At 39.7% G+C, this 20,858-nt stretch overlaps 1 protein-coding gene across 1 annotated transcript in view; it reads left to right on the plus strand.

Moving 5' to 3' along the window:
- Positions 1-20,858, plus strand: part of FHIT (fragile histidine triad) — a 1,487,281-nt gene that overhangs the window by 115,518 nt on the left and 1,350,905 nt on the right. The window contains exon 5 of the mRNA XM_011947204.1: positions 1,591-1,595. The gene's annotated coding sequence lies outside the window, so the exon portion shown is untranslated. The remainder of the gene's footprint in view (positions 1-1,590; positions 1,596-20,858) is intronic.

A 20,858-nucleotide genomic window follows, 5' to 3' on the forward strand; every position in this document is an offset into this window, starting at 1 on the left:
TGTTCCTATACCACTCTTATTAATGCTATATCTAGATGGTGAACTGAGCCTTAGTGTATAAAGTAACATGCCTTGGGTCACTAGTGACAGTGAAGAATTGAACCCAAGTCATTCAAGTTTTGAGCTCATGCTCTCAGCTGCTATATTTAATTATCCCTTATAACTCAGAGGTTGTGTTAATCAAGGTTATCCAGAGAAATAGAATCAATAAAAAGAGATTTATTATAAGGAATTAACTCATTTGATTATGGAGGCTGAGAAGTCCCATGATCTGCCATCTGCAAGCTGGAGATTCAGAAAAGCTGGCGGTATAGTCTCAGCCTGAGTCTGAAGGCCTGAAAACCAGGAGACCTGATGATGTGAGTTCTAGTTAAAGTCTGAAAGCCTGAAAACCAGACGACTGAGGGTGTAAGTCCCAGCCCAAGGGCAGGAGAAGGAAAGTGTCCCTGCTCCATAAGAGACAGCAAATTCACCCTTCCTCTGCCTTTTGTTCTATTTGGGCCCTCAGTGGATTGGATGATGTCCACATGCGTTTGTGAGAACAATTATCTTTACTCAGTCTACTGCTTGAAATACTAATCTCTTCCAAAAACACCCTTACAGACACACCCAGAAGCAATGTTTTACCAGCTACCTGGAAATCTCTTAGCTCAGTCAAGTTGACAGTAAAATTAACAGGCTGGGCAGGATGGCTTGCACCTGCAATCCCAGCACTTTGGGAGACTAATGCGGGCAGATCACTTGAGGTTAGGAGTTCAAGACCAGCCTGACCAACATGGTAAAACCCCATCTCTACTAAGAATACAAAAAAAAAAAAAAAAAATTAGCTGGGCATGGTGGTTGTAATCCCAGCTACTCAGGAGGCTGAAGCAGGAGAATCGCTTGACCCTGGGAGGTGGAGGTTGCAGTGAGCTGAGATCACACCAGTGCACTCCAGTCTGGGAGACAGAGCTAGACTCCATCTCAAAAAAAAAAAAAAAAAAAAAAAATTACTATCACAGCATCTACGAAGCTAAGCTCTTATGAATGACCTGGCTGAAGTGCGGAGAGCCTACTGTGAGGGAAGGCTATTGTAGGATCACTGCACTGCAGATTAGTAAATTGCAGCCATCAGTTGACTAAATATAAAAACAGGTATATGCTTGGGGATGGTGACTTCAGTGACCTCTAAGGGGCTATACTACTCTTTCCTGCAAAACTGAAATGAAGGTGCTCAGTAAAATGTCTTCTCTGATCATCATTCACCTTCTGTTGGCTTGTTTCACAAATAGTGAAATTTGATCTCCCTTAATGCCATGATGGGTCCAGTGGGACTGGGATCAAAGTTGTAAATAACAGGGATAAATCCTGCTTGCAAATGGGATATCAGAGACGATCATGATAATGCTAATTAATATTAATAAATAAATAACTTTATGGAGAACTCACCATGTGTAAGATAAAATTCCTTCTACTTTACATTCAATTCTTACAACGACACTCCAGTAGTTACAATGAGCCCTATTTCACAAATGAGGGAACTGACACACAGACAATCTAAGTTACTTGCTCATAATTACAAAGTGGAAAGTCATGAAGTTGAGGGTTGAGCCCAGGTAATCTGGAGCCAGAGCTCCCATCCATAACCCTACAGGTGTGGAATGAGGTCCAGGTGCTGTGAAAAATGATATCTTTGAAATGGAAACAGAAACCAGTTTGTATGCCAGAAACTTTTCCCTCTTGGCTTTGACCCTGGATAGAGGGAAACTTGCGGATGATCTAAGTTTAAATTCTAGGCCCCAGTGTTAGGATTGTCTTTCATTAGTTACAGCTCCAAAAAGATCCTCCAGTGAACATGGGTCCTTCTTGCTCTGCTCACGTCTCAGACTGCACGTAGTGTCCACTGAGGCCAACTACTCTGGGAATCTTCAGGAAATAGAAATAACCAGGGGAAAATGAACAGTAATTACCTGGCATTAAGTTGAGACCTTTTGTGTGAAAGGCATGTGAAGATAGGCCTTTCAGCGACTTAATGAGCCTTATCACGGGCCTTCAGCTTTTCGGAATAAATTTGGAGGTAATAAAATGTTGGACTTTGCTTTCAAACCAAATTATACTACAACATTATTTTGAAAGACGTTTGGAACAAGTGACTGAAAGTGTTTTTTTTTTCCCTCCTTCCTGAAGATAGAATCAGTTTCTCCTTATTAGTGAGAACCCAGAGTAATTTCAGAAGACAATGAGTAAATAAAAGTATTTAATGAAATGACATAGAATCTGATTTGTATAAATGTGCCACATCCTGTTTGCCACTCGTAGCTTTGTTCATTCATTCAGTAAATATATTATAATATCTTCTCATTGTGGGCCAGACACTGAGCTAGGCACTGGTGACGACAAAGGGAACATAGGCAATTAGCAAGTGGAAAACTAAAGAGAAAATAATTAGGGCTTTTGTAAAGTGCTAGGAAGAAAATAATGGGAGCTATGTTGGGGGGTAATGACCTACTCTAGCTAGGTCCAAGACACAGGCTCAGGGGAGATGAGACCTCAAAACCACTCGTCAGATAAAAATTAGCATTCAGTAAATGTATGTGTTTATAGAAGAGTAAGTATCGCTTTTAGTGGTGATGCATTTAGTCTTTTTGTATAGTTCTGCCCGTTTGCATTCCTTTGTCCTTTTATAGCCTCTCTTTGGCATCTAGGGCCATCCAGAGCTTTTTTATTACAAAACATACAGACACTGTTTTCAGACTGTGTGCTTACTCTTCCAAATCAATTTCTGGCATCGTATCTCATGGCTCATTTGCTACAAAAGTAAGGTGATTTTAGTTAACATAGGGAGAATTTCAGGACAGGAATATGCCCCATTTTCTATTCCATGGTACATTTGATTGAGTAAACTGAATTTAAACAGAAGGCACCTGCCCCGCAAGCAAGGTGACCTCCCTTGGGTGAATTAAATCATGTCTCATGTTGCTTAAAAGATGTTGTGACTCTAGAGAAAGGTTGAGAGGGACAGAAGTCATTGCACAGTTTACTCTTCCATTTTCTATTTGTGTTAATCTTCTAAAATAATACAACAGAATTCTTAACTAAATAAAATTATTGGACAGCCTTAATAAAATTATTGGAAACTTTCTTTAAAGTTGGCTCATTATTTTTTTTGTACTGTAAACTAGTTGGTAAATGTAATTTCATTATAATTCTGTTTAACGACTAGGTTGATATTATGATTCATCACTCATTTACTTAGTTGGTAACACTTGACTTTATGTACCAAAAATGTTCAATTTGCACACTGATATTTTTCATTTAAATAAAATTATGTTTGGGGAAGAGAAAGCTTTTTTACTATTTTTGAAGCATGTTTTTCAGTATTGTTCTTGATTATCACCAAATATAAGCCATCAACAAGAGTAGTAAGGTGAGTTTGCTGCTAATGTATAGCAGAGAGGATGATAGTAGTTTGGCTTGGACTAGAACTGTTTGGGATCAAATTATGGTGCTTTAAAAAATACTGTACTTTTCTGTGTTTGTATCCTCATCTTTATCTTTAAATTGATGTCTACCTCACACTATGTACCATGGTAACTACCTGTCATGTGAGAGAATGAATTTAAAATTCACTTAGTGTGATTTTAATATTAATGTTATTATTACCACTTATTTTAGAATTTGTAGGAATGAAGAGTGATTTTTAGAGGTCATGACTCTAGTCTTCTGCTCTAAGGAAAAACTTCCCTAGTCCATTTCTGATTAATTTCATGGTTCTCAACTTAGTTAATGAGTTCAACCCTGCATGCAAAGCTGTGGACAAGGGCATTCCCAAAGTCACAGGCTAATGGAGGCACATTCGTGGCACATCATTTTTCCTTCAGTATTTGGTCGAATTAAAAGTGTGTGTATGTATTAAAAGCAGCATAATGATATTATGCCGTAACATGCAAAATTTGCATGAATTTTTAAAGTACTAGATGAGGCTTTAAAAATCATTTACATTTACAGAGGCAAACTTAAGACTGCACCACCAAGACCCGAGGATCATTTCCTTTTGTTATTCTAGAGACTTAACTGGAAATGTTTGAGAAATAGTAGAGAAACTGATGGGCTAGTTACCTGTTGTAAATGTTGTTTCTGTAAGAAAATTCCAAGATTTTCCTCAGCCATCCCTTTTATCTTCTAGCATTTTTAGGTAGTGAGGGTGGAGGAATTAATGATATAATGTAAGCCATCTGGTGCAGCTGATAAAATTCTAAGGTGACTGCAACTTGGTTTGAGGTTCAGGGTCATCTGGCTGTTTGGGAGATGATTTCAGTCCTGGCTTGTGGAATTCCACTATTGCTTCATTCTTGCATCTCTCATATGAATAGCATGTCACCTTTTTCTTTTTTCAATACTCTTCTTCCCAGGCCCTGTACTTTCCTACAAGCTGCAATGGGCAGCTGGAGTGTTTCTCTGAACTTTATGCACAATTGTACATATGCAATTGTCTCATCATATCCTCTAAACTGTCTCAAGGTATCTTTAAGAATGAAATTAATAAATGGCACTTCCATCTTTTTATTTCCATACTCCACAAATCTGAGAGTCATTCTGGCTACCTGTCACAGCCTCAGAACCTCCCTTCCCTGTCATCCATTTTCCCAGCAGCTTATTTCTATTTTATCTGCTGAATATATCTGGCATTTGTTCATTTTCCTTCCTTCCTGCTGTCACCCCTCTTTGCCTGTCTCCCATCATTTCCTCCCCTTCCTCCCACTGAACAGTTGGGCTCTACCTCTTGCTTCAGCCTCCTTGTGTATGGCCCTTACTCTTGGTGCTCTTGCCTCTTATCAGGCTTTCAGATCCATTCTATGCCAGGCTGTCTCTAGACACAGTGATAACCTCCTTCACATGGTGAACTCTTAGCCCTCCTCTGGGCTTTGGTATTTTCTCTTCCAGTCCAAGGATGGTTATCTTGCTTTTTACTTATTTCCAGTTGTAATTATCCACTGATTATACACAGTGGCACCATTTGATTATTGCCTCTTTCTTTCACTAGGCTGTGTATTCCATAAAATCAGGTCTTCTTTTTCATAGTTATAGCCCCAGCACCTAGAACGACAGTTATTTTTGACTAAATGAACAGATGACTTACCACATTATCTGTTCCATATGGAAAGGGAAGTAAAATATTAGCATATCCTCCACAAGTCTACTGGACTGAATTTCTATTCTTAAGGGGAGAAAGCATCTTTTGACCCTGATGTCAAGCTCAAAGTTGCTTAGATCAAATGATGTTGGGTATTGAGTGGCAGGCTAAGGAGTTTGAACTTTGTATTGGAAGCACTGGGGAGCTATTGTAGGTGGGAAGCCCCCAGCCTAATGTTCTCAAACCTTCACTTCCCTGGCAGGATAAAGGTAAATGTATTTTGCATACTTTGCCAAGACCAGGAAGTCTACTGGGTCCCTGTGAGAGGGAGGGACTCCTCGGAGACGGGAACACCTGAAAAAAAATTCACTCACTACAATTGCATTAACAGGACAGGATCAAAGGTCATATTTCCAGGTTCCAAAGCCAACGCTAGGCTGTTTTTACTCACAGCTGACTAAATAATAATCAGGAGGAAGCTGATGAAAATAAGCACCGATGGTTGCTTTTTTTCCCTCTCTGTGCCAGATTCTATGCCAAGCACTTATGTGAAGTAGATAGTATTACTATTCCTATTTTATGCATGAGGAAAGAGGTTGAGGCCTCTTTCTTCAACCTTGGTGGAGGCCTGACAAGAACTAAGTGGCTCAATTCAGGTCTGACTAATCCTAAAGCTTGGGCTTCTGGCTGCCAACAAATCACAGTAGGACAAATGTTAGTAAGATAAAATGTTATTAATAATAGCATCTTTTTTGTGTGCTAGGCACCAGCTCAGGGATGCACATTTGTTTTCTCCTTTTGCTCCTAAGGAGCCAAGTAAGAAAACACTAGTTGCTAGGTTCCTCAGAGGACTGAGAGTTCTGTCACTGGCCAACATCCCTTGGGTCCTAAATGTTCAGTTATAATAAACTGGAAACAATATAAATAGAGAATGGAAAGGGACCCTGAGGAAAAATTGGGCATGATTTCATTGTACTCCTAAAACTTTTCTAATATGCTTTTGTGCCCAGTAGTGTTTATTCTGTAATGAGTCCTTAGTATACCTCAATAGTTATAGAGAAACCCCTTTTGCTCTCTAGTGGCTGTATGGGACTGTGATAATAATAGTTGCTCTTGTTTATTTCCTGTTTGATATGTTTTGATACAACAGACTATTCAGCTCAGACAGACACTGTGTGCTGCCGGTGAGGAACACAGGCTTTGGAGTCTGAATTCAAATGCAACTTCTGCTGCTTACAGCGATAGCAACCCAGGGATGTTCTTCGACTTGCTTCCTTCATTTATTCCTCAAATGTTTATTGAACATCCGCTGTATATCATGTGTTATGTTAGAGGCTGGGGTTACAATGGGAGCAAAGATAGACACGGTCCTGGCTCTAGTGAAGCTTACAGTTCAGTTCAAGAGAGAGATGTCAAATACACAAATGAGTTTGTGGTAAGCTTAATGACAGAGAGGTACCTAGAACCCATAACTAGGAAATAACCCAGGTGTGGGAGGCTTTCTAAGGTAACCTAACTAAAAGTTAGGAACAAAGCTCTCAGCATGGTGCTTAGTACATACTAAGTAAATGGTAGTTACTACACAGTAAATTTTCCCAGAGAAAGAACTACAGACACAACTTTATTTAGTGGAAAGTGACTAATATGGTTGACTTTTGTCAGTATTTGGATTTTATATTGTATAATATAACTCTATGATCTTGTTTATTTATTTTTTCCTAGAAAGAAATGAGGTCAAAATAGTTGCTTGGAAGAATTGTTCAAAGATGCCAGACATGGTGGTACATACCTATAATTCTAGCACTGTGGGGGGCCCAGGTGGGAAGATCACTTGAGCCCAGGAGTTCTAGAGCAGCCTGGACAACATAGTGAGATCCCATCTCTACAAAAGTTAAAAATAAAAACATTGGTCAGGCTTGGTGGTGCACGCCTATTGTCCCAGTTACTTGGGATGCTGAGGTGGGAGGACCTCTTGAGCCTAGGAAGTCAAGGCAGCAGTAAGCCATGATCATACCACTGCACTCCAGCCTACATAACAGAGAAAGACTCTGTCTCAAACCAACCAACCAACCATCCAACCAACCAGCCAACCAACAGTGTTCAAAGATAGGCCATGAATGAAGACATCCAAACACAGCCATCTTGTTCCATAGTTAGTTCCAAGATAAAGTCAAACAGAAACAGCTAGAAGCCAAGGCCTTTGGGGGCACAGTTTGTTTGGTAAATTTTGATTCATGGTCTCATTAATGCCTCATCAGCCTCTTGACCATTAGTCTCTTCAGGTAGCTCTGTGTGGGGATCTTTATTCTCTGGCAGCCAAGATAGGATTGTCCTAATGATGATTGGTTTCAGTGTCTCCATAACCACTGGTCCCTGAATATAAAGCACTGTGCATAGCTAAACAAATTCTCATTGCTTTCAGCCTGTGTGCAATTTAGCAGCAAGATATTTCATATCTCACAGCATTCAATAGTCCTACTTAATTAGGAACTGCTTGCAAATCAGGACAGCTGATGATCATAATGACAGAAGTGGACATATTTGCTCTGAAAAGGAAAAGAAAATATTGAAAAGACATTTCAATTGTCATGGAATAACTCAGAAAGGGACCAGGGTGTTTTCAGGGGAAATGTATTGTCATTGGCCTTCCTGACTGCAGAACTTCCCTGTAGGTTATGACAATACAACTGGGACACACCAGAAGGGCCAATGTGAGAAATCAGAACTTGAAACTGGGCCCGCTTGTCTTTCTGGGGGTAGTCTCCTGTCCCATTGTTAGTTATACCCATGTTACCAGGCACAGATTTTCATTTTAGAAAAAAAAAAAAAATTAAGGCAGTGGTGATAGCATGCTAAAGCAGTTCTTTATTGAACAAAAATAAAAGCACCAGAATTATTCAGCACATCTTCAGTGATAAGCTTACATGAATGTACTGCATAATATATACTGGTTAAGGGCATGGACTTTGAAGTCAGACAGTTGAATTTTGGCCCTGCCACCTCATAGCTGTTAACTTGAAGCAAGTTGCTTAACTCCTCTGAGTCTGTGTTTCCTGATCTAAAAAAAGTGGTATCTGTGGTTACCTCAAAGGCTGTTGAAAAATTGAATGTGCTCCTGCCTGCAAAACACCATGGATAGAGACTGGCAAGTACTAAGTGCTAAGTAACTGTTGACTGATTTGTGAGTTCAGTTTTGACTCAGTTTCTGACTTCTGCTGGCTAGAACTTATAAGTACATTAAGATACCCACCTGGTTAAAAAGGTAGAAGACTCCAATTATATATGTGCACATACATGTATATGTATCTGCCTAGGACATAGTAAGACCTCAATCAATATTAGTTTATTTCCAGTTCCAGTCATGTTGGTATTAAATTAGTATGACAACATAGGCTGAACTGGGCAAATGTGAAATAGATCTGTCACGGTAATTATTATCATTTGTATTACTTTAGAATTTAAAAAGCTCTTTCAACATGCATTGCTTTAGTAAGTCCTTACAACAGTTGGGGAGGTGTGGAAGTATTTTTTTGTTTATTTGTTCATATATTCTTTCCTCCACTCAACAGATGCACATGAGTGCCTGTGATGTATCAGGTACTCTGCTCATCCTGGTAAACCAAATAGATGTCCTCACAGCCCTGTCTGGGTGATCCTCCAAATATACATCCTAAGATACCAAAAGGTGGTACAGACAAGGTAGTTATTTCTAGTGATTAATGTTTTATAGATGAAAAAAATGAGATTCAGTGTGGTTTGTAAGTGACACAGCCAGATCTCAAGCTCCAAATCCCAAATCTTTTCCACTGGATCCCATGCCTGCCTGCCTGAATGTATAATTTGGAATAAATACTAGAGAGAACCTGGTGTAGTCATTCATTTTACAGATTAAAGGCACCGAGGCTTAAAGTGGGTAAATGATATGCTCAAGACCATCTCTGCTTTAGGGGTAGCCATCAGTTCCAATGAGGAAACCTTTTGACAGCATGCTAAATCTTAGAATGTGTATAGCTTATTCTGCACTAACGTAATAGCTGCATTTTAATAAACTGTGTGTTATCAAAAATTCAGTATAAAATGTTTGTTTCAGGGGCCATAGTTAAGAGGCACTGGAGAGTTTCAGACTGACAAATCAAAGTTATTCTTTTTCCTAGAAAGAACTTAAGAAATAGGAATATTGTTTTATAGTGGTAAAACCTAAATGCCACTGAGCAAATCCAGCACTTGATAAAATCTAGCTTTTTTTCAAGAGTAAAGAACTTATACTTTCTATCACACCAGCACTATCATTATGTGTTTAGACCTTTGTCACCCAGTTACAGGAGACAGAGCTCAAACCACTCAAACAAAGCAGCTGTATTTTGTAGATGCAGAGCCTTCTTCCTTCTGTGGTGTGATGCTAGTTCTCAGTGATGGATGAGTTTTTAATAAAGCGTTGGCCAGCCTGCTGTGGGCCAGATCCTATTCTAGGCAGAAGAATGAGTAGAACAGACCATGCCCCTATGCAGATGGAGTTTATGTTCTATCGGAAGACAGATAGTGATGAAAAGAAAGAAAAAAGGAATGGAGGGAGGAAAGGAAGGAAGGATATTAGGTTAGGTAGTGATAAATGCAATGAGGAATTATCAAACAAGGTACGGAGAATTTGAGGGAGAGGGTGGAGGTGGGGACTTGTTTGTGTGCTGCTTTAGATCCAGTGATCTGGCAGGGCTTCTCATGACCACATTGAAGATGTGACTGGAGTGAGGAAGAAGACACATGGCACCTTGGAGTAAAAGTCTCCCAGGCAAAGGCAGCAGCAAAGGAAAAGGCCTTGGGATGGAAACATAGCAGGCCTGTTTGAGGAAAGCGTGGAGGCTTGTGGGCTGGAAGGAAGAGTACAAAGCAGGGCAAGAGAAAAATGGCCTGAGAGACAGTTGGGGACAAGAGGCTGAGGGACCTTGTGGGACTTTATTCTGGGTGAGATAGGAAGGTACTAGAGGTTTTTGGCCAGAGGAGGGATGTTACATGACCTAGCTTTTAGCAGGCTTGTAAGTAGAGATAGACAGTCCAGGAGCACAGGCAGAAGCTGAGACTGTTGGGGAATTATTGTAGCCCTTCTTGCCAAGACTTGGTGGTGGCTTGATTTTGGAGGTCGTGGTAGAGCTGGCAAGAAATGGTTGGATTATCATGGATGGTCATGGTTGGATGGCAAGAAATGGCTGTTAATCTTTTGAAGGTTGTCCTAAAAGGATTTCTTGGTAGACTCCAAGGTCTGAACAACTAGAAGAAAAGAGCCACTAGAAGAAGAGAGCCACTATTTTTGAGCACTTTATTTGTGGACTTGGCTATGTGTTTGTGTGAAAGAGTAAGGTACACTAATGGAGGTGGTTCCTTCAAGTCAGAGTGTGTAGAAATGCCTTATGACATTGCTTATGATGTTGTAGAAATGCCTAATGACATTGTTGAGCTTAACACCTATCAACTTCAGTGGGGATGGCACCAGGTTCAAGAGGCTGAAGAAGAGACCCAGAGACAGCAAACGTGACATGGGCTTTTATTGGGGGCTTCCATACAGGGGAGAGAAGTCCGGTGGCAGCGGGCTGTACAGGAGAACCAGGCAACTTGCAAAAAACATGCGGTTTATATGGCATATTTACTTAGCACCCTCCCTGTGACAGTCTCTACCTGGCAACCTTCACTTAACCACAAACAAAGGGCCTTGCTTGATTCCCTGTACAGCCATGTTCCATTGGACAGGCCAGGGGCTCAGCTGTTCCTTAAAGATTAGGAGCAACTCTCTGTGTTGACCATTCTTGGATTCTTAGCTTGGAACACCAAACCACGTTCAGGTGCATCTGCCATACAGGGTTATTCTTAGGGTATGCTTAAGTTATTGCTGTCAGGTGTGTTTGCCATACACCCATGTTCAGATACAAATGTGGGTGGGATTATAAAACCTGTCCTCTTCTTCACACATGCCTTCTGCCCCTCCCCGCTATACACTTAACAACTTTTCTTCTTAGCCATTCCCTACCTCCAATAAGATGTTCACTTGGAAGAAGACCAGTCATTTAGGACTTACTGTGATTTTAAGTTAGTATGATACCTTTCCTAGATATGTTTACATTTAAACCTAACTTTGCGTTCTACGATGACACATAGATTTAGTCTCTTTTATTTATTTATTTATGCTCACTTTAATCACTAGTGTTGCTTGCTCAGAGAACTATGCAGAAAAAGTTTGTGAAGCTGGTTCTGGGCTCAGCAGGAAAGAGGAAACCTTAATTATATTTGCCATTACAGGGACTGAGAGTGGCATATCATATGTGCATAGTATTTGATAGCCTAGCTGTGGCTGCCACACCCACACAAAATACATTTTGTCCTATTCTTTCCCTCTTGGAGGAAGTTTTGGCAATAGCAAATAGAGGAAATATTTTCCTTTTTTACTTTTTTGAGGCCCCCTTGCCTTGTGACACAAGGAGACCACTGGCCCAAAGATCAGATTGTAATATCTAAAGGCCTTGATGAATTATGTGATACAAAACTCAAGTGCTGTAGGAGATAGGTCCTTCACCTTAATGGGTAATGCCTTTGCCAGGTCATAGGCTATTTTTTCTCTAGCATTCATCACTGCCAAACATACTGTAATTAACATTCATTTATTATGTGTACTGTTTCTCTGCTTCACCAGCATGTGAGCCCCAGGGCAAAGACTTTGCTCTGTGTTGTTCAGTGCTATTTCCCCAGTGCCCAAACAGTGGCTCTAGGAAGTAAGTGTTGAGTGAATGTTGAATGAATAATAATAATAGTAAGTTGTAGCCTAGAGTTAGGATAAATGGTTACTTAAGGTAGCAGCACTATTTTTTGAAAGCAGAAAGCACCTGTTGTAACAAAAATCACTGTAGCTATATGGGTTAATGAACATTATTAATAATTAGAATGATAATGAAGATGATGATAATAATACAAAATTTCTCAAAAGAAGAGATATGAATGGCCAACAGGTATATGAAAAAAATGCTTAACATCCCTAATTGTCAGAGAGCTATAAATTCAAGTCACAATAAAATGTCACTTCGCAGTTGTTAGAATGGTTTGTTAGATCAAGTTTAGCGTAAAGCTGCCTTCTTACATATTTTAAGTTCAGCCTAAAGGTTTTCCTGTACATCGTGAACTATAACAAGCGGAGATGTAAACAAATCATAGCCTACCCTTGTGCCAATCACTGAGTTTTGGCCAATCAAATGTAGCCAACTGTTTGAACTGTGTTCAAATAAGGCAAGCGCCCAGCTGTAACCAATCCAGCTGTTTCTGTATTTTACTTCCATTTTCTGTACATCACTTTCCTTTTTCTGTCCATAAATCTTCTACCACGTGGCTGCACCGGAGTCTCTGAGCCTACTCTGGCTCAGAAGGCTGCCTGATTCACAAATTGCTCATTGCTCAATTAAACTCCTTTAAATTTAATTTGGCTGAAATTTTTCTTTTATCAGGCTATTATCAGAAAGACAAAAGATAATAAGTGTTGCTGAGTTGTGGAGAGAAAGCAACCCATGTACACTGTTGGTGAGAATGCATATTAGTACAGCCATTATAGAAAACAGTATGAAGTTCCTCAAAAAATGAGAACCACCATATGATCCCAGAATCCCACTAGTGTGTAGTTATCCAAAGGAAAGAAAATAAGTATTCTAAGGATATCTGCACTCCCATGTTTATTGTAACATTATTCATATTAGCCAAGACTCAGAATCAACCTAAGTGTCCATCAATATATGATTGATAAAGAAAATGTGATATGCACACACCCTGGAATATTATTCAGCCTTAACAAAAGAAGGAAATCCTGTTATTGGAGACAAACTGGTGAACCTGGAGGATATTATACTAAGTGAAATAAGCCATGCACAGAAAGACAAATACTGCATGATCTCACTTATATGTGAACTCTGAAACAGTCAAACTCATAGAGGCAGAGAATAAAATGGTGGTTACCGGGCTTGGGGTGGAGGGTTTACAGTTGGAGAATTGTTGGTCAAAGGATACAAAATTTCAGTTATGGGAGGAATGAATTAAAGAGATCTATTGTACAACATAATGACTATGGTTAATAACAATGTATTATTTTCTTGAAAAGCACTACAGAATAGATTTTAAGTGTTCTCACTATAAAAAATGATGTGATGGGCCTGGCGCCGTGGCTCATACCTATAATCCTAGCACTTTGGGAGGCTGAGGTGGGCAGATCACAAGGTCAGGAGTTCGAGACCAGCCTGGCCAATATGATGAAACCCCATCTCTACTAGAAATACAAAAATTAGCCAGACATGGTGGCTCACGCCTGTAGTCGCAGCTATTCAGGAGGCTGAGGCAGAAGAATCACTTGAATTCTGGGAGATCGACGTTGCAGTGAGCTGACATGCGCCACTGCACTCCAGCCTGGGCGACAGAGTGAGACTCCATCTCAAAAAACAAACAAACAAACATAAAGATGTGATGAATGTATATGTTAATTCACTTAATTTAGCCATGTAACAATGCATACATATTTTAAAATATCATGTTGTACATGATAAATATATACAATTTTTATTTGTCAATTTAAAAAATTAATTTAAAAAGTCAAGCTCATAGAAGCAGAGAGTAGAATGATGGTTGTTGCCAAGGGCTGGGAGAAGGTGGGGGAACAGGGAGATGCTGGTAAAAGATACAGTTTTAATTAGAGAGGGGGAAGTTCTGGAGATCTATTGTACAGCATGGTGACTATAGTTAATAATAATAATGCATTGCACACTTGAAATTGCTAAGAGAATAGATCTTAAGTGTTCTCACCACACATACAAATCATAACTGGGCAGTGATGGGCATGATAATTAATTTGATTGTGGCAATCATTTCACAATGTATACATATATTAAAACAAACAAACAAAATAATAATAATTGTAATAGCTCTTTAAAGCACTTATATGTGCCTGACCCTCAACTAAGTGCCTGATGCTCATTATCTCCCTTGTGAAGTAGGTCCTCGTTTGTCAAGTGTAGATATTCAGGCTCTCGGTGATTTGTCCAAGGATACAATGCTAATAATCAGGGGGTTCCAAAGCTGAAAAGAAAACATTAAGACTTCTCTATATAGGAGGCTTGACCTTTTATCTGCTAAGTTGGATCATTCTCTTTAGAGCCATTTAAAACCATTGGAAAAAGAAAGAACTTCTGGGCAAATGAGAGGTTTGACTGCCTTTTACCATTGTAAAAATGCAAAAGTTGTTGGAGTCTGAAAGGGTCTTCGAATTGATTCATCTGTTTTGTTTATTCTGCAGTTCTCCAGTAGGGAAGAACCAGACCTTTTCTGCACAAATAACATTTTCCCAAATTATGTTGATAGGCTGGTTGTGAAGGATCCCAAGTGAATATAAGGATACGGAAGCAAGGAGAATCTAAAACCCTTCACACCTAAATCCAGGCTTTTGAGGAAAAATAGGTGGTTGGGGTGGGAAGAGCTGGGGTTAAGGGAGAGCTGTTCCCAAACTTTGTGGCTTTGGGCCAAATATGCAGACCACTTTTATTATTATTATTATTTTAATTTTTAAAAAGTGATTCACTTTTATTTACTTATATTCACATATTAAACAGAATTTGCAGACTCTCACCATGAATGTAAGGGCAGCATTATTGACCATAAATAGAAAGTAATAGTATACTTAATGTAAATAAAGCAATGCTATTTCCTGTTTTAAAATTGAAACAAGTCCCCCAGAGTTACGGCACACAGTTCATGAGTTGGAAACTGAGTGTTGGCCCCCTAAAATCTTCCAGAAACGAAGCCAGTGGGGCAAATCCATCTTATACCACAATGAAACCCTCAAGGTCATCAAAGAAGTTAAAAGAAAAAAAAAGCATCCAAAGGTCAGCAACCTCAAAGATTAAAGGTAGATAAGCCCACAAAGATGAGAGAATCAGCACAAGAATCCTGAAAACTCAAAAAACCAGAGTGCCTTCTTTTCTCCAAACAATCACATCACCTCTCCAGCAAGGGTTCTGAACCAGGTTGAGATGGCTGAAATAACAGAAATAGAGTTCAGAATATGGATAGGAATGAAAATTACTGAGCTACAGGAGTACATTGAAACTCAATACAAGGAAGCTAAAAATCATGATAAAACAATTCAGGAGGTGACAGACAAAATAGACAGTATAGAAAAGAATGTAATTGACCTGATAGAACTGAAAAATACATTATAATAATTTCATAATGCAATCACAAGTTTTAATAGCAGAATAGACCAAGGAGAGGAAAGAATTTCAGGCTTGAACACTGGCTTTCTGAAACAAGACAATCAGACGACAGAGAAAAAAGAATGAAAAAGAGTGAACAAAACCTCTGAGAGATATGGGATTATGTGAAGAGACCAAATCTGTGATTCATTGGTGTCCCTGAAAGAGATGGGGAGAATGGAACCAACTTGGAAAACATGTATTAGGATATAATTCATGAGAACTTCCCAACTTAGCTAGACAGGCCAACATTGAAATTTAAGAAATACAGAGAACCCCAGTAAGATACTTCACAAGAAGATCATCCCCAAAACACTAATCATCAGATTCTCCATGGTTGAAATGACAGAAAAAATGTTAAGGGCAGCTAGAGAGAAAGATCAGATCACCTACAAAGGGAAGTTCAACAGAGTAACAGCAGACCTGTCAGCAGAAACCCTACAAGCCAGAAGAGATTGGGGGCCAATGTTCTACAGTTTTAAAGAAATGAAATTCTAACCCAGAATTTCATATCCAGCCAAACTACGCTTCATAAATGAAGGAGAAATAAGATCCTTTTCAGACAAGCAAATGTTGAGGGAATTCATTACCGCAAGACCTGCCTTACAAGAGCTACTGAAAGAAGCACTAAATATGGAAAGAAAAGATGGCCACCAGCCACTACAAAAACATGGTAAAGTATACAGACCAGTGACACTGTAAAACAACCACATACACAAATCTGCAACATAACCAGCTAACATCATGATGACAGGACCAAATCCACAAATATCAATATTAACCTTAAATATAAATGGACTAAATGCCCCAATTAAAAGATACAGAGTGACAAGCAGGATAAAGAACCAAGACCCATCACGATGCTGTCTTCAAGAGACCTATCTCATATGCAGTGACACACATAGACTCAAAATAAAGAGATGGATAAAAATCTACCAAACAAAAGGAATACAGAAAAATGGGGGTACAATCATAGTTTCTGACTAAACAGACTTTAAACCAACAAAGATAAAAAAAGACAAAGAAGTGCAAATGGTTAAATTCAACGAGAAAGTCTGTCTTAAATATATATGCACCCAACACAGGAGCACCAAGATTCTTAAAGAAAGTTCTTAGAAACCTTCAAAGAGACTTAGAAACCCACACAATCATAGTGGGAGACTCTAACACCCCAGTGAGAATATTAAACAGATCAAGACAGAAAATTAACAAAAATATTCAGGACCTGAACTCAGCACTGGATCGAATGGACCTGATAGATATCTACAGAACTCTCTACCCCAAAACAACAGAATATACATTCTTCTCACCACCACATGTCACATATTCTAAAATCAATCACATAATCAGAAGTAAAACACTCCTGAGCAAATGCAAACTAATTGAAATCATAACAGTCTCTAGGACTGCAACACAATCAAAATAGAAATTAAGACTAAGAAATTCATTCAAACCTAGATAATTATAAGGAAATTGAATAACCTGCTCATGAATGACTTTTAGGTAAATAATGAAATTAATGCAGAAATCAAGAAGTTCTCTGAAACTAAGGAGAACAAAGATACAATATATCAGAATTTCTGAGACACAGGTAAGGCAGTGTTAAGAGAGAAATTTCTAACACTAAATACCCATATCAAAAAGTTAGAAAGATCCCAGGTTAACTACCTAACATTGCAACTAAAAGAACTAGAGAACCAAGAACAAACAAATTCCAAAGCTAGCAGAAGACAAAAAATAACCCAAATCAAAGCTGAACAGAAGAATATTGAGACACAAAAAAACCATTCAAAAGATCAAGGAAGGGAGGGGCATTCCAAGATGGCTGAATAGGAACACCTCCGATCTGCAGCTCCCAGCATGATCGATGCAGAAGACGGGTGATTTCTGCATTCCAACTGAGGTACTGGGTTCATCTCATTAGGACTGGTTGGACAGTGGGTGCAGCCCACAGAGGGCAAGCTGAAGCAGGGTGGGGCATCACCTCACCCAAGAAGTACAAGGGGTTGGTAGATTTCCCTTTCCTAGCCAAGGGAAGCTGTGACAGACTACCTGGAAAAACAGGGCACTTCCCCCCAAATGCTGTACTTTTCCCAAGGTCTTAGCAACTGGCAGACAAGGTGATTCTCTCTTGTGCCTGGCTTGGCAGCTCCCATGCCCATGGAGCCTTGCTCACTGCTAGTGCAGCAGTCTGAGATCAATCTGTGAGGTGGTAGCCTGGCTGGGGGAGGGGTGTCTGCCATTGCTGAGGCTTGAGTAGGTAAACAAAGCGGCCAGAAAGACCAAACTGGGTAGAGCCCACCACAGCTCAATAAGGCCTACTGCCTCTAGACTCCACCTTTGTGGGCAGGGCGTAGCTGAACAAAAGGCAGCAGACAACTTCTGCAGACTTAAACGTCCCTGTATGACAGCTCTGAAGAGAGCAGTGGTTCTCCCAGCATGGCATTTGAGCTCTGAGAATGGATAGACTACCTCCTGAAGTGGGTCCCTGACCCCCGCATAGCCTAACTGGGCGACACCTCCCAGTAGGGGCTGACAGACACCTCATATAGGCGGCTGCCCCTCTGGGATGAAGCTTCCAGAGGAAACATCAGGCAGCAATATTTGCTGTTCTGCAGTCTCCGCTGGTGATACCCTGGCAAACAGGGTCTGGAGTGGAACTCCAGCAAACTCCAACAGACCTGCAGCTGAGGGACCTGCTGTTAGAAGGAAAACTAACAAACAGAAAGGAATAGCATCAACATCAACAAAATGGTCATCTACACCAAAGCCCCATCTGTAGGTCACCAACATCAAACACCAAAGGTAGACACAACCACAAAGATGGGGAGAAACCAGAGCAGTAAAGCTGAAAATTCTAAAAACCAGAGTGCCTCTTCTCCTCCAAAGAATCGCAGCTCCTCACCAGCAAGGGAAACAGCAAGGGAACAAAGCTGGACGGACAATGACTTTGAGGAGTTGACAGAAGTAGGCTTCAGAAGGTCGGTATTAACAAACTTCTCCAAGCTAAAGGAGGATGTTTGAACCAATTGCAAGGAAGCTAAAAACCTTGAAAAAAGATTAGACGAATGGCTAACTAGAATAAACATTGTAGAGAAAACCTTAAATGACCGGATGGAGCTAAAATCCTAGACACCAGGACTTTGTGACACAAGCAAACCTTCAATAGCCGATTCGATCAAGTGGAAGAAAGGGTATCAGTGATTGATGATCAAATTAACAAAATAAAGCAAGAAGACAAGTTTAGAGAAAAAAGAGTAAAAAGGAATGAACAAAGCCTCCAAGAAATATGGGACTATGTGAAATGACCAAATCTACATTTGATTGATGTACCTGAAAGTAATGGGGAGAATGGAACCAAGTTGGAAAATGCTCTTCAGGATGTTATCCAGGAGAACTTCCCCAACCTAGCAAGGCAGGCCAACATTCGAATTCAGGAGATAGAGAGAACACCACAAAGATACTCCTTGAGAAGAGCAACCCCAAGACAAATAATTGTCAGATTCACCAAGGTTGAAATGAGGAAAAAGTGTTAAGGGCAGCCAGAGAGAAAGGTCAAGTTACCCACAAAGGGAAGCCCATCAGACTAACAGCAGATCTCTCTGCAGAAACCCTACAAGCCAGAAGAGAGTGGGGGCCAATATTCAACATTCTTAAAGAAAAGAATTTTCAACCCAGAATTTGATATCCAGCCGAACTAAGCTTCGTAAGTGAACGAGAAATAAAATCCTTTACAGACAAGCAAATGCTGAGATTTTGTCACCACGAGGCCTGCCTTACAAGAGCTCCTGAAGAAAGCACTAAGGATGGAAAGAAACAACCAGTACCAGCCACTGCAAAAACAGCCAAATTGTAAAGGCCATTGATGCTATCAAGAAACTGCATCAATTAACGGGCAAAAAATCCAGTGAACATCATGATGACAGGATCAAATTCACACATGACAATATTAACCTTAAATTTAAATGGGCTAAATGCCCCAATTAAAAGACACGGATGGGCAAACTGGATAAAGAGTCAACACTCATCAGTGTGCTGTATTCAGGAGTCCCATCTCACGTGCAAAGATGCACGTAGGCTCCAAATAAAGGGATGGGGGAAGATCTACCAAGCAAATGGAAAGAAAAAAAAAAGAAAAGCAGGAGTCGCAATCCTACTCTCTGATAAAAAAGACTTCAAACCAACAAAGATCAAAAGAGACAAAGAAGGCCATTACATAATGGCAAAGGAATCAATTCAACAAGAAGAGCTAACTCTTCTAAATATATATGCACCCAATACAGGAGTACCCAGATTCATAAAGCAAGTCCGTAGAGACCTACAAAGAGACTTAGACTCCCACACAATAACAGTGGGAGACTTTAACACCCGACTGTCAATGTTAGACGGATCAATGAGACAGAAGGTTAACAAGAATATCCAGGACCTGAACTCAGCTCTGCAACAAGCAGATCTAATAGACATATACAGAACTTACCACCCCAAATAAACAGAATATACATTCGTCTCAGCACCACATTGCACTTATTCTAAAATTGACAACATAATTGGAAGTAAAGCACTCCTCAGCAAATGTAAAAGAACACAAATCACAACAAACTGTCTTTCAGACCAAAGTGCAATCAAATTAGAACTCAGGATTAAGAAACTCACTCAAAGCTGCACAACTACATGGAAACTGAACAACCTGCTGCTGAATGACTACTAGGTAAATAATGAAATGAAGGCAGAAATAAAAATGTTCTTTGAAACCAATGAGAACAAAGACACAACGTACCAGAATCTCTAGGACACATTTAAAGCAGTGTGTAGAGGGAAATGTATAGCACTAAATCCCACAACACAAAGCAGGAAGGATCTAAAATCAACACCCTAACATCACAGTGAAAATAACTAGAGAAGCAAGAGCAAACAAATTCAAAAGGTAGCAGAAGGCACCTTCTAGGTATCAGATAACTAGGATCAGAGCAGAACTGAAAGAGATAGAGACACAAAATATCCTTCAAAAAATCAATGAATCCAGGAGCTGTTTTTTTGGAAAGATCAACAAAATTGATAGACCGCTAGCAAGAGTAATAAAGAAGAAAAGAGAGAAGAATCAAATAGATGCAATAAAAAATAATAAAGGGGATATCACCACCTATCCCTCAGAAATACAAACTATCATCTGAGAATACTATAAACACCTGTAAGCAAATAAACTAGACAATCTAGAATAAATGGATAAATTCCTGGACACATACACCCTCCCAAGACTAAACCAGGAAGAGGTTGAATCTCTGAATACACCAATAACAGGCTCTGAAATTGAGGCAATAATTAATAACCTACCAACCAAAAAAAGTCCAGGACTAGACCTATTCACAGCCGAATTCTACTAGAGGTACAAAGAGGAGCTGGTATCATTCCTTCTGAAACTATTCCAATCAATAGAAAAAGAGGGAATCCTCCCTAACTCATTTGATGAGGCCAACGTCATCCTG

This window comes from Colobus angolensis, unplaced genomic scaffold, assembly GCF_000951035.1.
Source record: "Colobus angolensis palliatus isolate OR3802 unplaced genomic scaffold, Cang.pa_1.0 Scaffold26, whole genome shotgun sequence".
Lineage (NCBI taxonomy): Eukaryota > Metazoa > Chordata > Mammalia > Primates > Cercopithecidae > Colobus > Colobus angolensis.